The following is a 15,794-nucleotide window of genomic DNA, read 5'->3' as shown; positions in this document are numbered from 1 at the left end:
ATAGACCTTCCTGTAGTACTTGATCTAGTTTTGCATGTACCCTTGTTAGACTCAACATACATGCGTGAATGATGGATTGTTTGTACACACTTTATATTTTACGTAACATTTGGGTCTTTTAATCTCAACCATTATACTTAGAATCAACGGAGTATAATTTTTTAACATATGTGGATTGACTTCTGTTTTAGTTATATAATAATAATAATAATAATGATAATAATAGATATTAGAGTATGATAAGTATGATTAAATATACATGTAATTTGGATGAATTGTTCCATGGTATCATTATCTTACAACTTGAAGCTGTTTCTGAGAGGGTGTTAACAAACCTGCTGGCCTGGCCCCGCGCCTCAGGTCTGGCCCCCCGCTGGCCTGCCCGACGTAGGCAGGTAAGGACGGACGGCGGCTGAGATTGGTTCTCGCCTTCTTCTTCTCTGGTTAAGAAAGATTGGTTCTTTGTGCGTTTTGCTGGGTGGGCGGCCTCGCCGAATTGGTTGCCTCTGTTTTTTCCATTAGTCATCGAATGTCCACCGACGGAGACCAGCACCCTCTGGATCGCCAAGCTCTGTTCAGACCAAAAGATAAGCGCAGGTAAGTACAATTCACCATAATCTACAAGTGTATATCATCAATCAGTATATGTTTGTGATCGCCAAGTAAGTAGATATACTGCTGCAGATTGCCGAATGGATAAAGCAATATCTCAAAGGTTTTTGCCGCTGCCGGTTGTTAGATTCATCAGACCTGCCTTTAGACTTGGCAAAGGATTTGGGATTATTGATGGCCTAGCCACTGAACAGTGAACGAAGGAGTCAGAGGTAGCTTGTGATATATAGACCTCGTGGATCGGGTAGGTCAGATCAATCCGGTAGTCCTACCTTCTCCTGGTGTTGTAGAGCTCGAGCCGGTGCCGGCCATGGTGACGTAGCGGCCGGTGATGGCAGAGAGATGGCGGCGGTGGTGTGCTTCCCGTGAGCACCGCGCTAACCCTAGATCGGTAGGGAGTGTCGGTGGGGATTGTGGCAGCGATTAACCTTGTAACTCGCGCCCCGGCCCCCACCTCTGTTTATATAGCGCGGGTCACAGGGGCCCACCAACCATGGTTTGGTTGGGCGCTCCTGATCAGGGCACGATGCAAGGGCCTGTTCGACCCATTGGGCTCGAACGGGAGAGAGATCAACCTAACGGTTTAAAGCGCAAATGCTTCACCGGCCTTGATAAAACTCATGCCTGCACATGGAGCAGTTTTGAATGGTTCACACAGATCATTTTTTTACTGCAGCTACTCACGAACATGGAGCTTTTTTTTTCATTTTCATCTTTTGAACCTGAAGAAGAATGCAAACTAATGAATTACCATAAGCATGAGACTCTTATTCCTATTGAGACAAGCTACAGACTTTTATGAACTGGTCAAGTCTGAATTTTTTTTGTTGGGTAGACATATATTTCGTGGTGGCCGGAGTGTACTAGCATGGTTACGTAGGTCCACTCATGAAGCAGTATCCCTATATCAAATTGCTCAACGCAATCCATGAGCATGCATTTAAGTATGAGAATTTGCATGCCAATTTTTTTCTCCATGGTTAGGAATTGGTATATATGTACCTCTATATCAGTATCTCCCTTTTTTCATAACAGTTTGTTAGATAAATGTCGTGCATCAAGGCTGCGTAGAGAGTCCAAAATAGGCCGTTGAAAACCGATTTTGCTGCCACAAGTATAGGAAAGTGCTGGACGTTCGTGGCGCTCCAGATTGCCATCTCACGGGGATGAGAAAAGTAGTATTATAGAACGGAACACACACAAGTTAGATAAATGGAATAAAAGGAAACTGAGGATGTACCATCTGCCGGACATAACCGGAGTACACAACGATCCTACTCACATCGCTAAGTATACCCACACTTGGAATAGTCTGAATACGACGGTTGTAGATCTCGAAACAAATGGTTGTTTAGATTCAGAGTACATCCAGTGGCAGGAATATTTGGGCATTTCCCACAATTATTTGGTTTACTTGTACTGTAATGGAAACCTTGGTCATACAAGGCCGGTCTGGAAAAATATTTCATTGAGACAAATTAAAATAATTTATACTAAGTTTTTATACGTTTTAAATGTATTTTACCATAATATGGTATTAATGGTTATATTTTATATTATTTAGCCGATGTAGTTGACCACATACCAATATGGTAATACTAACTATAATGTTTTCTTATACAACTATAATGTATTACTATTTTTTTTCTTTTGCCAAATTTAAATTTATGTGTTGCAACAGAAGTTCTTTTTTAGTTAGTCTAATATGATTGCATAAATTATATAGTCAATACATTTTTGTGTGTGTATGTGCATGTGTTCATTTATATTTTAATCATGGTTTATATGTTACATAAAATGTAACAGATATCTTTAAAGTGGTTTCTAGTATATTATTGTGTAAGCGGAATTATAAAATTTTCGAGAGTATAAATTGTATCACGATAAATGTGTGTTGCATGTTGGACTCAGTAATAAGTTGAAAACATGTGCATGATTTAGTATAAACTTTAACCTCCTCTTTTCTCCTTTTTTTTGTTTAAGATTTTCACCTGCCCTCATGGCTCAAGCTAATCAGATGACTCTTCAGCTCAGTGTGCTCACCGTCAGGCAAAATTGTGCAACGTTGAAGCTTCGACAGGTCTATCTTTTAATATTTCAAACTCGGTTTTATCCTTTTTAGATTCTATAATGTTGTCTAAAGCCTATAGTTTAGGCATTTGTCTCGGTCATGCTGATCATCAAATTGAATCTTTCATTAAGAAAAGCGTCCATGACACCTATGGAGAATGTTGATCCAAATAGAAACTCATTGCCAGATTTTTGTGAAGATCTTGCAACTAAGGAGCTTTCTCGGGATGGTGGAAATCTGGATAGTCAGGCGGACTATCCGGTAGTCCTTGTGACAAACCTAAGCGAAAGCGGATGAATTTTTCATGATGTATCTGTGGTAAGACACAATTTTCTTAAATGTTCCCAAAAATATGGATGATTAGTGAGAGGGGTTGTTTGGAATAGAAGTGGTCTAGCAGCCCTATATAAGCACGCGTTCTTTCTGAACTATCTCATTAGCAAAATTAAACTTTATAGCCTTGATGGAGGCTGGTCAGGATAGTCTTGAGTTTGCTTTGTATTGTCCCCGCCAGGGGTGGAGCCAGAAAATTTTGCCATTGAGTTCACCGAGTATCTCGTTATGAGAATTTGAAACATATTAATTGAGTGTAAAGTTTAGTTTTACACCATCTTAGAATGAAAATAAGGCGATGAGTGTTCCAAAGACATCTGGCAAGGCTTCTAATTATTAGTTTAGTTTGACACGTTCCTTCACTTGTATCCTGGCGCTAACTTACTCAAGCTCGCTGGATTTTCCAAAGGCATCTGGCAAGGCTTTCAATTATAAGGTGATGAGAAGATGTCGGAGGTGATCATTGTAGCAACTACATTTGGCAAGCGGTGCTACTTCTCAATCATACATACCCGAAGGCTTAATTACTTGGACTATTATGTCTGCCTGTGTTGATTGTTGTAGCCACCTATGCATCTAAACATTTGCCAAAGGTGGTGCTTATGTTCTCTTTGATTTGGCCTACTCTTTTTTTTCTTCTTGGTAACCCTTTTGACCGGCGTGCTGTTGCTCCATCACAAAACTGAGCTTAATTTCGACGACGCACCAGAAGGCTGGCTGGGCGTTTCTTTCCTTATTTCCATTCAGAGAAATTTCTGACTACTTCCTCCGTTTTAAAATATGTGTCATGATTTTAGTTCAAATTTAAACTGAAATCACGACACTTATTTTTTCAACGAAGGTAGTATATGGACCTTCTACTACACACATGAAATTTGTAGCTATTCAAATTTCTTTCTATGCATTAAAAACACCAAACCACATCTCAACTCGCCGCACACTTTCTACTTTTCTATTTCCTTTTTTCTGATGTTTTTCTTTTGTTTCGGATTTTTTATTGTTTACTTGTTTCAAAAAAATTGTTTCTAATTTAAAAAATTATTCACTTAAAAACGGGATTTCCATTTTTGATAATGGTAACAAATTTTAAAACGAGCTCAATAATTTAAAAAATCATAATTTTTAAAAAATTCAGGCTTGAAAATTGTTCGTTTTTTCAAAACAACTGAAATTCTGAAAATTGTTCATATTTTCGAAACGAATTCGTGATTTTTGAAACATATTCGCCCTTTTGATTTTTTGTGACGTAGCAAAAAATTTCCACATTACTCAATACATGTTCAATTTTTCAAAAAAGAAGTTCAAGATAATTTTGTGAAGTGGGGACGTGGGCTGCTGGGCTGGGCCATGCAGTGGTTGTGCGATGCATGGAGCATTGGATAGTTCTGTGACTTGCAGTCTGGGCTGGGCCTTTAAGGTTTTTCCTTTTCGTTTTTATTTTCTACTTTTCAGTTTGGAAAATGATTTTGGAAATTTACTTCAACCCAAGTTTGGAAATGTACCAGCAAGTTTCCAAAAACCAAATGAAATATTTAGAGTCTAGGAATAAGTTTGCAACGCTCAAAAAATACAAAATGCTCTTTTAAAAATAGTCTAGTGTTTATAGACTCCCCATAATGTTTTTCAACTCCAAATAAACCATCCAATAATATTTAAATCATTTTCAACTTTTTAAGCCTTATAATTTATTTTAAACAGGAAAATTTCTGTAAATATTTAAAAAGCACCAAAGAAAATCCAAATAAATATTAAAGCGTCAAAGAATTATTATTTGATTAAGGTCATGTTATCTTCTCTCATTTATATTTTGGGTTGGTTTGAATATGTGAAGACGCAACTAAAATTTAAATTGAATAGTTGGGGAGGTCCTTTTATTTTCTCTCTTTTATATATAATTTCATACTCCAAGAGTTTCAAATCCTAGAAAAACCAAACAATCAAGCAATTTTAAATAATTATCTTTATTTATTAACATTCCAAATTTTGGAATTCTTTTTTAGATGCTACACATGTCCTGTGTCGAACAAGATTGATGCCGTCCTATGTATGAGCTATGTATGCGATGGAATATATGTGTCCACTTGTCTGCCTGCCTGTGAGCTGGTTGTTTTTATGACAATATGGTTCTCCCTGTTAACTGACACCCACCGCCTGTTTATAGTGTCTGCTTATGAGATTTGTGGAAGCGTCTCAACCCCCAACATTTTTCTAAGTTTGTTTGGTAGAGGTCTGGTTTACAGTTTTTCCAGAGATTTTTTAGTTTTCATTTCCTTTTATAATGGTTTTACTTTCAAGTATTATTTTTAAATTTTTTTACGAATTTTGATAAATATTCTCAAGTTTTAAAAAAATTCACTATTTTTTTAGAAATTGCAAATTTGAAAAAATGTTCAAAACTTATTCAATATGTTCAATCAAAAAAGAGAGAAAACAAGAAAAATTCAATGAAAAGAAAGAAACCCACAGAGAAAATCAGGAACGCTCTGGTAACGAGCGCAGACACTCAACTAGCCTGGCCCACCTATGCAATTCGTCGACACTTTAACTTCTTCACGAAGCCAGCCAGACTCCACCTAAAAACGCAAGGCCTATGGACCTTTTGTGCTAAACGTAACTTTTATAATTCTAGAAAGTGTTAATCAAGTTTTAAAAAATGTATGCATTTTCTTAAAAATTACTACCCCCGTCCCATAATGTAAGACATTTTTTTACACAACACTAATGTAAAAAAAAATCCTATATTATGGGACGGAGGGAGTATCATATTTTTCTTTAATGTTCACAAAAGTTTTTCGAAATGCTCATATCTTGTCAAACTTTTTAACATTTTTCTAGAAAAATATTCGCACATTTTAAATTTGTTCATAATTGATAAGAAAATCACAGAAGTTTTACGTCATACATGTATTGACGCATCTAAATAACAGATACAACACAGGAGTGGCCCACCATCGATGAAATCCACCATTTTTTGTTAGGGATGTAAATGACAAATAAATGGTGCCTGAAAATCCCGTTCAGTTAGTTTTAGCTAGCTCGATAGTTTATTTTTCTAAAGAAAAATTTTATTAAACTTTTAGACAATAATAGAATCAACGACAAGCTGGCTCATGAGCTCGCAGCGACTTGAAGAAGAAGTGGCGACTTTTGTGTTGATTGAGCCCCTCTGAAACGAGACACTTTATTCGGCGACAGCTCGTGCAGCGGCAGCAACAACAGCAGCTTGGATGCGGCAGCAATAGTAGCTTGGACAGCAGCAGTTACTTGCGGCCGATATCCGACAGCCCGGACGACGGCGGCGCGCTGGTGTCGAATTGGTCGGAGGTCTCCTCCCCTTTTTGAACCAACATGGATAGCCGGAATTGAGACCGGACTGTGGCGGCGGCAGTGACAAGGAAGGAAGGCACAGGAGCTGAAAGTTTCCTCCCACCAACCATTTTGTTTTATAGGTTCCAACAAAAACTGCCACCAATCCTAGTTATGTATGGGACGAGATTCTTTTTTAGGGGAGCTGTATAATTTTTACAAGACGAGGACTTTTTGGAGTCATCTGATATGGACCTTTTTTTGGCCTTATACGATTATTATGAAGTTTGAGATTTTTTATAGAATCTGCTAGAGATGATCTAAGGACATCTCCAACGCTAACCAATAAACATACTAAACATACTACATATACAGAAAAAATAACATGGGGGGGGGGGGGGGGGCGCGGTCAGACAACGTCTGTACATCATCTGCCCTGCAACATAGTTACAACACCGGAGTGGCCCACCATTGTAGCAATCCACCATTTCTTGGCAGGGATGTAAATGACAAATAAACGACGTCTAGAAATCCCGTTCAGCTAGCTTTAGCTAGCTTCATAGTTTATTTTTCCAAAGAAAAACTTCATTAAACCGTTAGACAATAGCGAAATCAACAACAAGCTGGCCCATGAACTCGCAGCGACTGCAAGAAGAAGTGGCGACTTTGAGTTGATCGACGACGTCCCCTTTGAGACGAGACTTGTAATGCTAGTGGCGGCATCTCGTGCGGCGGTAGCAGCACTAGAAGTTTGGACGCGGCAGCAGTAGTAGCTTGGACACGGCAGCAGCTGCTTGTGATCGATGTCCGCCACTACGGACAGCGGTGGGGCACCGGGGTCAAATCTGCCGGAGGTCTCCTCCCCTTCCTAAATCGGTGGGGATGGCCGGAATCGAGATCGGACTGTGGCGGCAGCGGCGAGGTAGGAAGGCATGTGAGCTAAAAGTTCCCTTCCGCCGACCGTTTCTTTTTTTTGTTTTATAGGTCCTTGCGAAAATCTGCCTCCAATCGTGGTTATCTGCGGGACGAGATCCTTATTTTTAGGGAGCTGTATAATTTTTACAGGATGAGGATTTCTTACGTTCGTCCTAAATATAAGTCTTTTTAAAAATTTCAATATGAACTACATACAGATGTATATAAACATAATTTAGAGTGTAGATTCACTTATTTTGCTTTGTATGTAGTCCATATTAAAATATCTAAAAATACATATATTTAGGAACGGAGGGAGCACTATAAAACGACGGTTATTATACAGTTTGGGGTCTTTTACGAGTTTTGCTAGAGATGATGTAAGGACATCTCCAACACTGACCCATAAACCTAACACCGTATCTGTCTGCGCGGGGTGTTATATACACATAGTGAGTTTTTTACAACTTGGTATACTAGTTTTATGGCCACAACGCGCGACGCGAGGTGTTATTTAGACTAGCCACAGTGGATAGTAACATAAAGTAGTAACATGAGCAGTTACTACTCTATGTTACTACATCTATAGTGGCGAGTAAAATATGTGTGATAACGTCCAACACTTCATTTATTAGGCTATAGACTCATCTTATCTTGATATATGTGATGTTACTCATATTAGTAGTAACTAGTTATGTTACCACATGCCTCTCTTTCTTGATTTATTGCTTGCCACATCATCTATTCTATCTAGATATGTGTGATGTTACTATCTATGTTACTCCCACTGTGGATAGTCTTACTTCCTTGAACAGTGACAACACCGCCTTGGCCCACCTTGGACCAACCCACCCACCCACCACCATTTCCTCCTCCCCTGGTCCCGACCTCGGCGGCGACGGCGACGGCGAGGCGCCTCGTCTTCCAGTCAAGCTGCTCTGCTCCCCGCCCGGCATGGTCCCTCTCCTCCGTCCGCTGGAACTGGAAGCCAGCGCCACCCACAAGGTTAGATCTCACGTGCTCTGCCCGCGCCCTACAGGTGCTTGCGTTTATTCCCACCAGCTTCCTTCCACCGCGACCTACCTAATTAGCTCAAGTACCATGGTCACCAACCAACCACTCAGTTGCGGACCGGGTGCACGCATGCTTGTTTGCTTCAGTGGAATCGCAGCCGTCTCCGTGCGTCCTATTGTCTGTCTTTCTCTCTCGGCGCGTCCCCAGAAATTAAGTAGTAATGGCCACCGGGCCTTGTGGGAGCCAATTCAAGTATGATCAACCCGAGTCTAGGGCTCTAGGTTAGTGCCCGTCTTTTTAACACTCAGCTCTCGTTCAAATGGCATGTCCTTGTGCCGGCCTGCGCCTTGAAGACTGCAACGCCACCAGCGCCAGACCGGCGGCTTAATTAGCTTTGTCTTTAGTCTTTACTCTTGGATTTACTTCACGGGATGGGATGGGATGTGGTTAGTTGGGTTCATCAGATCCGATGAGAGCAATGTTTAGATGGATACTGGGTTACTGGTCGTTCCAGCCTGAGCTTGATCACTTTTTCAGGGGCACCACCTTCAGTTCGTTACCACTATGTTAGTAGAGACCTCCATACTGAAGGAATCCATTCCGTGTGACAAGTGCAGCTAGCCCAATTATTACTACTACGTTTGAGGAATCACTCACTTACTCCTTTTCTTCTTCTTTTTTATGCGAGATCAAATAATAATGTTGACATCAAACCCCACGTCCTCACTGTCTCTCGTCTCGGCAGCCCTGCTGCTCTTTGTTTAGTCTGAGCGCTACTTTGTGCAATCTTTGTTTCCGACTTCTGTGAGTACTTTTATTTATGTTCCCGTGGCTGTCCAATGCAAAGCACTGCATTTTGTTCTCATCAGTCAACACTCAACAGTGAATCAGGATCTCGATTAATGCTTGGGATTTATTTGCTGCCCTCAACTTTTTACATGCGAAACTAGCCTAGCAAGTGGTGGAACCGCAAGTGTCTCGCAATGATTGACCTTTTACATATTTCAGCTAGACTCAGTTAAAATTAAAGTTACAACTCTCTACTTCTCTTTCTCTCTCTTGAAATAAAATTATAACTCTATGCTGTCAACTGCCGCCCCCTTCCTGAAAGAACTGTGCAAGGTTTCAGGTCAAGCCCCACACTCGTGGCCATGGCCGGCGACGAGCTCCACCCTCTTACTCGCAACACTTGGCGCCGAGAGGGTAGGCGTCGCCGCTGATGGATGTCTGCCGCCATCTCCTCCCGCTTTCCCATGGCCCAGCTCGCTGCCGCCCGTGCCTTTCCTCCGCTCCCACTCTTGTTCGTGTGCAATTTCTTTGGAAATTAGGGAGCTGCGTTGTTAATCTCTCCATGTTTTGGCAGAGTGTGAATAAAAGTACTACCTTTTTCATTTTTGAGACGAACAAAAGTACTATCTCCCGTTCAATGCTGGTTTAGTTTAGCATCTTTATATTCACAAGTTGATGTGCCTCTGTATATATTACAAACAATCCAACTTGCCCCAACAATAGCTAGCTAACATTACACGCCAAGGCGCTGGTTTAAAATCAGCACAAATTTAAGAAGACAAAAATGTCAGTGTCATTGTTGCAGCTAGCAACACGCTAGTAACAACTTCACCTTATTTATATGGTCCAACCAATGTGTATGGGTGACTGCAAAAAATAGGAAGACTACATGTATCAGACCAAGTCTCTGTACCCTTGTCTTAATTTATCTTTTATTATACTTTATCTTCTCTTGTATATTATGCCAACTTGGTTAGACAGAAACCATATGTTAAACAAATGATGTCAGTGATTAGGTGATGGTATTGACCAGCAAATCAAATGAAGGCCAGCAGCAATTACATGGCGAATTCGGTCCATTAGCCCACTTATTTCCCCCCACCTAGGTAGGTAGCTACAGCCAACTTAAGTTAGTTCCATCAAAATAAAAACAGATGAATATAAAGCCTTCACTAACTTAGTGCTCTTTATCCTATTGTAATTTTGCACAAATAACTGCATGCAGTGCAGTTCAGCTTTAAAACCTTCTCTACGCTCGAAGATGTAACCAGGCAGCAAAAGCTATCTCTCTGTGTTTCAGTGAAGCGAAAAAATGAGCTGGTTAATCTATCCGTGTTTCCTCTTGCGTAGCTTCATAGGGACAGTGCACCCCTTCAACGCCGGTTTACCTGGCGTCAAATGTTTCCCCTCCTCCTGCACCGTAGAAGAACAGAAAATGGTGACGTGCGCGGGGGTCTGCTGGAGGCTGCTACGGTGGAGCATGGGAGCGGCGGAGGACGCGCGGTTGAGCTGAGCAGGGGAGCTGAGGAGTGCGGGTTGTATCAGATGTTTTGGGAGGTTTTTTTTTTGCAAAAAAAAAACATTGCGACAAACTTTTCGGGATGGAGGGACTATTATATATGATGCCGACCTGGTTTGAGTGAAACCATATGTTAGATAGATGATGTCATTAGTTAGGTGATGGTATCATGTGAAGTAGGGATACATTCATGCATCGACCTGCAAACCAAAAGAAGAACGACAGTTCAGTATGGAACATAATTAGCTAAATGCGTGGCAAATTTCTCCCCGCCGTGTTTAGCTACATCCAACTTGATTAAGAATTAGTTCCCCAAAAATAAAGTAGATGAAGATAAAGCCTTCACTAACTTAGTGCTCTTTACCCAATTGTAATTTTGTACAAATAACTTCATGCAGTACAATTCAACTCTATACCTTCTCTACGCTCGAAAATGTAACCTGGTAGCAAGATATCTCCCTGCCGTAAAATAAATTTTACAGCTCTCTGCTCTAAAAGTCCCGTCCCCTCCCTGAAACAACCGTGCAAGGTTTCAGGTCAATCCCCACGCCCATGACCATGGCTGGTGACGAGCTCCGGCACCCCCTCCTTCGCAGCACTCGGCGCCCAGAGGTCGGGCGCGCCACCGATGGGATCTCCTCCGCCGGCGTCTTCAATTCCCCGTCGCCCGCCTCGCCGCCGTGGGTACCTCTCCTCTGCCACAACTGTGCGGTTTTTGTGGAAATTAGGGGCAGAGTCGTCAAATCTCTCCGCTTTTTGGTGGCTGCTCTACGTAGCATCATTTGTATCCACAAGTTGATGTGCCTCTGTATATGCAAAAACAACCCAAATTGCCCAAACATTAGCTAGCTAACCTGGCATGCCAAGGCGCTGGTGTAAAATCAATAGAAAATTTGACAAGACAAAAATGTCATTGTTGCAGTTAGCAACACGCAAGTAACAACTTCATCTTTATTTGTATGGACCAACCAATGTGTAGAGGTGACTGCAGAATACACGAATGCATGTATCAGGCCAAGTCTTGGTACCCTTGTCGTAATTTATCTCTTGTTATTTTGATTTATCTTCTACTATTATATATGACGCCAACTTGGTTAGAGTGAAACGATATGTTAAGCAAATGATGCCCTTGATTAGGTGATGGTATCATGTGTAGTAGCTGTAGCTGCTGTACACTCATGCACTGACCAGACTGAAGGCCGGCAGTTCAGTATGAATTATAATTGGCTAAATGAAGGGCCAGTTGTAACTCTGTAAAAATAACCTCATGCAGTACAGTTCAACTTTGGAACCAAGTAGCAAAGCTATCTCCATGCCTCCATGGCGAAACTTCCTGTGGTATTCCCATTCACCACCATCGGGTTGTTTTCTTCTTTCCTGAGAGACAACTTCTGCCGCCCTCGCCAATAATGAGAAGGAAAAGGAGTAAAGTATGCAGGTGACGGAGGCTTGAAGAGAAAAATTCATTAGAAATTTGAGAAGACAAAAATGTCAGTGTCATTGTTGCTGCTAGCAACAAGCTAGTAACAACTTTCTCTTATTCATATGGGCCAACCAATGTGTAGAGGTGACTGCAAAAGATAGCAAGACTGGATGTATCAGACCAAGCTAGTCTTGGTACCCATGTCTTAATCTACATTTTGTTATTTTACTTCATCTTCCAATATATATGATGCCAACTTGGTTAGAGTGAAACCATAATAGGTGATGGTATCATGTGGAGTAGGTATACAGTCATGCATTGACCAGGAAACCAACAAAGGCCGGCAGTTCAGTATGGAATATAATTAGCTAAACAGGGTCCAAACCCTGTTTAGTTGATCAGATCTGGTGGGAGCATTACCTTCCAGCTTTTGGTATCTGGTGAGAGAGGGTGGGAGGGGAAAAAATAGAAAGACTTCGTTTATCATACCAGGGTCTCTGTATCGCCAAATGGCACTATCTGCTACTTTGTAGACAACACTGGGCATACCAAGTTTCTCTCTCTATGTACAACTCAACAGCCAACACAGCCCTTTTGCAGCTATAGCTAGGCAAGCGGCATCCATCACTGGCAGACAGGCAGGATCCTCCAGCACCTCGAGCGTGCGTCAAAGTACGTACTCCTCTCCTTTAATTTGCAGCTAGCAACATCTTGTACCAGTAATCTCAAGGATTAGCAGTAAATGCATGCTTATTTAATTACGAGTGAATTCCTTTTGATTCCTGGAAGCAGGGGCAGCACGTCGTCTATCCCTGCATCAGATCAGAGGATGGCCGACGTGGCCCTCGGAGTGGCGCAGTGGGTGGTGGCCAAGGCGCTAGCCCCTGTCGCAGATGGTGTGCTGGAGGCTTGGGCGGCCAGCAGGAACTTTGGTCCCAACATCGAGGCCCTCAGGATGGAACTGCTGGTCGTGCAAGCGACGCTCGAAAACGCTACTCGCAAGGAGCTCGGTGGCCCGGCCATGGAGATGTTGTTGGAGAAGCTGCGGAAATTGGCACACAATGCCGAAGACTTGTTGGACGAGCTGGACTACTTCCGCATCCACGATGAGCTCCATGGCACGTACGATACAGCCGACCAACATGGCGAGGGTGGCGTCCACGACCTCGCCCTCAATGCGCGCCACACTGCCAAAGCTGTTGGCAAACTGGTCAACTGTTTCCCTTGGCAGCGTGCTAAACGCCGGCAGAGGTCACCTGCCGATTCCTCCTCGGCGGCAAGCGCAAATCAGGAGGTCAGCGGATGCATGCCCAAGCTCGGTAAACTCCTTCCCTTCTCATCTTCCCCAGATTCACATGTTCGTGAGGAAGATTGTGGTAATGTGCAAGAAACACCAATTCTTGGGTTTAATAGGGTTGATTTCTCTCAAAAGATGAAGGACATAGTAGAGAATTTACAGCTTGTGCGTGAGGATGTTAATGGCCTTCTGCAGAGTTGTGGCCCTAGAAATGCCTCAAACATTGTCCAGTGCCGACCTATCACCAAAGGTGGAATTTATGAGCCAAAACTATACGGGAGGGATCTTGTCATGAATAGCATCATAGATGACATCACCAAGGGTCGACATTGTGATAAGGGTGTAACTGTGCTTCCAGTTGTTGGTTTGGGGGGAATGGGGAAGACAACTCTCATACAACACATATATCGCAATCAGCGAGTGTTGAGTCATTTTCCAGTCATGATTTGGATATGTGTGTCACTCAATTTCAATCTGGATAATGTGCTAGAACAGATCAAAACATATACCCCTCAAGTCGAAAGTGAAAAGGAGTAGTACAACAGAAGAGCTGATTGAACAAAGATTGAAATCTAAAAGGTTCTTACTTGTATTGGATGATATATGGCATATTAGTAATGGGGATGACTGGGGAAAATTATTGTCAACTCTTAGTAAATCAGAAGAAAAAGGATCCATGATTCTTGTCACAACTCGGTTTCAAGCAATAGCACGGAAGGTTAAAAAACTGGTCAGTCAATAAATCTGAATGGTTTAGAATCTGAAGAGTTTAGGAAGTTATTCCTTGCATTTGTCTTTGGTGATGAGCAATATCCAAGGGAGAAACAATTTTTTCTTGGGACTGGAGATAAGATAATAGAAAAACTAAAGGGATCTCCTCTTGCAGCAAAAACGGTTGGTAGATTACTGAGTAAAGACCTTAGCTTGCATCACTGGAAAAGGGTCCTAAAAAGTAAAGGATGGGAGAAGCAGACCGATGACAATGAAATAATGCCTGCCTTGAAGCTAAGCTATGACTTTCTTCCTCTCCATCTGCAACAATGTTTTGCCTATTCTGGATTGTTTCCTGAAGATTACAATTTCAAAAGCGACGAGCTGATCAGTCTATGGATTGGACTAGATATTTTGATGCCCAATGGCCAAAACCAAACATTTGAAGACATAGGTCTGAGCAATTTAAATGAGTTAGTCACCCATGGATTTTTCAGAGAAGAGGAAACTAAGTATGGTCTGTGTTATGTTATGCATGACCTACTGCATGATTTGGCATTGAAAGTTGCATCAAATGATTGTCTTAGTTTATGTCTCTCTGATGTTGGACCAATGGAAATTCAGCCATCCACCCGTCACTTGTCTATTAGCATAGATGACTTAGGTGAATATGATGGAGTGACTGGTGAAAAATTGAAGAGTAAATTGGAAGAACTGAAGACAAGATTTAAGGTTGAACATTTGCAAACATTGATGTTATTTGGAGAAATGGATGAAGGTTTTGTCAAGATATTTGGTGATTTTTTTGGAGAAGTTAATGCTCTCCGTGTTCTTCATTTGCCCATCATGCTTTGTCCTGTGGAGTCTATGTTACATAACTTTTCAGTACTTGTCCACCTACGATACCTATGTCTTTGGGACAAGTAAGAGCCAGATGCATTTACCACTAAACATCTCTAAATTTTATCATTTAAGGATTCTAGATCTTGAATTGTGGGACGACAGTCGTAATTTGCCCGAAGACATCAGCAACCTTGCCAAATTGTGCCATTTTTGTGTCCCAAATGATGACCAGCTTCATTCTGATATCTATAATGTGGGAGAACTTAAACTCTTAGAAGAGCTTAAGATATTTAAAGTCAATAAAAGAAGTGAAGGGTTTGAACCAAAGCAACTAGAGCACTTGACCAACCTAAGGGAGCTTAGCATCTACAACCTTGAGAAAATACATACAAAAGAAGAAGCAGCCCAAGCAAAATTGGTCCGAGATGTTTCTGACCATAATCCCCTCCTTATGTCCACAAACAGCTCGCAACCTCAATCTCCTAAGCCTAGAGAGTTCAGATTTGAGATGAGTTGGATGGCCAACGAGGAATTCCTCCCTTTGGTCAAACAAATCTGGCAGAAACCAGTTAAGTCCTCGGACCCTATAGATGTCCTAAATATCAAGTTGAAGCGGTTTAAAAAGTTTTTTAAAGGCTGGGGTTCTGATAAATTCGGGCACACCAATAAAAGAAAAAAAGTGATCAAGGACGAGCTTGCTTCCATAGAAGCTATGGAAGAACAAGGGCCTCTTGATCCTGATACACTTATGAAAAGAGCCTCTCTTAGTGGCGAACTCCAACAACTCATGGTGAATGAGGAATTATATTGGCTTCAACAATCACATGAAACTTGGTTGTTGAAGGGTGATCAAAACACTGCTTTCTACCATAGGATTGCCAATGGGAAGAAACGTAAAAACACCATTCACTCCTTCTCGTGTGGTGACACCACCATTGAGGGGACTGATAACTTGCTTAAT

General features: G+C 41.6%; 1 pseudogene; it reads left to right on the top strand.

The window, feature by feature from the left end:
* Window positions 1-8,101: 8,101 nt before the first annotated feature.
* Window positions 8,102-15,084, top strand: LOC123186912 (putative disease resistance protein RGA4; annotated as a pseudogene).
* Window positions 15,085-15,794: the final 710 nt, after the last annotated feature.

This window comes from Triticum aestivum, chromosome 2A (assembly GCF_018294505.1).
Source record: "Triticum aestivum cultivar Chinese Spring chromosome 2A, IWGSC CS RefSeq v2.1, whole genome shotgun sequence".
Classification (NCBI taxonomy): Eukaryota; Viridiplantae; Streptophyta; class Magnoliopsida; order Poales; family Poaceae; genus Triticum; species Triticum aestivum.
The sequence above is the reverse complement of the archived record's forward strand: the minus strand, read 5'-3'. Positions and strand labels throughout refer to the sequence as shown.